Genomic DNA, 1,630 nt, shown 5'->3' on the forward strand with positions numbered 1-1,630 from the left:
ATCAACAAGAACCATGTACACAAGTTATAAGTGTACATGAACTATGAAGGAGCTGTAAGCACAGTTCCATGACTCTTGTATGTATGTAAACACACACACACACACACACATATATACGTATATATATATTCTCTAGCTTTTTCTCCGTCTCGAGCTTCCTTTCCGAACATACGTGAAGGGCATTATTCAGGAAACAAAGGGCTGGGTTCTGACCTGAGTGGAGGATTATTATCTTGTACCGGAAGTTGAACGGGCTCTGTCTCAGATGTGGCGCACTGGGTATTTTCCTGCGGGGTGCGGTTGATTTTAGCTTGACGGATGTCTAATTCACGGGGGGTGGAGTCATGGCTCTTAATGTGGGCTGGGTGTTGATCCAACATCTTCCAGAGCGATTCTGCGGGGCTAGTTTGTTGGCCAGAGTGTTCTGTCATGATGGGTTATGGAATCTAGCCCATATGCAGAACAACTCAGAGGCAGGGAAAAAGTTCAAAGGTTTATTTACAAAGATGTATATTAATGTGGACAGGTCCAAGGTTAGGGAGACTGGTCAGGAATTGGTTCACCGCTGATCGGGAGAGGAGCAGAGCTGCAGAGAGGGGGGAACCTTGTGGGTCCAGAGGCAGTTGACAGGCCGAGGGCTGAGGGCTAGCAGAGCTGAGTGCAGGCAGGAGGAGAACTGAGAACTTGGCAGAGGCGGTCTGAGTGCCGGCAGGCAGGTTCCAGGTTGGGAACACAGTGCAGGCAGGAGGAGAGCTGAGAGCTAGGCAGAGGCAGTCTGAGTGCAGGTGGGCTGATTCCTGATGAGCTCTCTCTCTCTCTATAGAGAGCTGGGCTGAGACGGTCAGAGTGCAGGCTGGCAGACTCCAGGTTTGGTTCTCTCTCTTGAGAGCTGGGTTGAGACGGTCAGAGTGCAGGGCTTACTGTGTGCTTGCAGGCAGATCACAGACAAAGTCTCTCTCCTAATTTTCCTCTGAGGGTAGGCAGGCAGATGCTGACAGAGGAAGCCCTCCAGAGTTCAACAGAGAGCAGGCAGACATATCACCGGCAGAGAAACTCTCCAGAGTTTCGGGTGAACAGGCTGGTTCAACCGTTACTGGCAAACACTCTGGCGTTGGAGTGTTAGTCTCCTCCTCCTTAAGTAGGCCCAAGGCTAATGAGGAGATGAAAGACAGGTGTTGCAGGTGAGCACAAGCCCTCAGGAAGGGATCCTTGGTGCCCTCTGGTGGGCAGGCCTCTGGATCCCAACAGACAGCAGAAGCCCCAGCAGAAGTCACAGGCTCCAAGTGACCCTGCAAGGATATGATTATGACCTGGGCTAGCTGCTGTGCTGAAGAAATTTGTTCCTAATGTTATCACTGGATGGCTGTTTTGTGAAATAAAGGAATATGCATCTACAGCAGACTAAGTCAATTTTTTTTCTTGTCTATTCTTAAAAGACAAAATAATAACAAACATTTCCTAGTGTTTCAACTTTCGTGAAGTGCCATTTTTATACATATTTAAAGAGGAGTGAGTCTGCGGTGAGGGTGGTGAATTTACATAGTATCCTTATGCAAACTGCATGGGGAAGGACAGGGAATTGGCCAGCAGTGAATCCAATGCTCTGAGGGCGTTCGTTGCCCTCACCTAG

This window comes from Cyprinodon variegatus, unplaced genomic scaffold (genome assembly GCF_000732505.1).
Source record: "Cyprinodon variegatus isolate N-32 unplaced genomic scaffold, C_variegatus-1.0 Scaffold217, whole genome shotgun sequence".
Taxonomy (NCBI): Eukaryota; Metazoa; Chordata; class Actinopteri; order Cyprinodontiformes; family Cyprinodontidae; genus Cyprinodon; species Cyprinodon variegatus.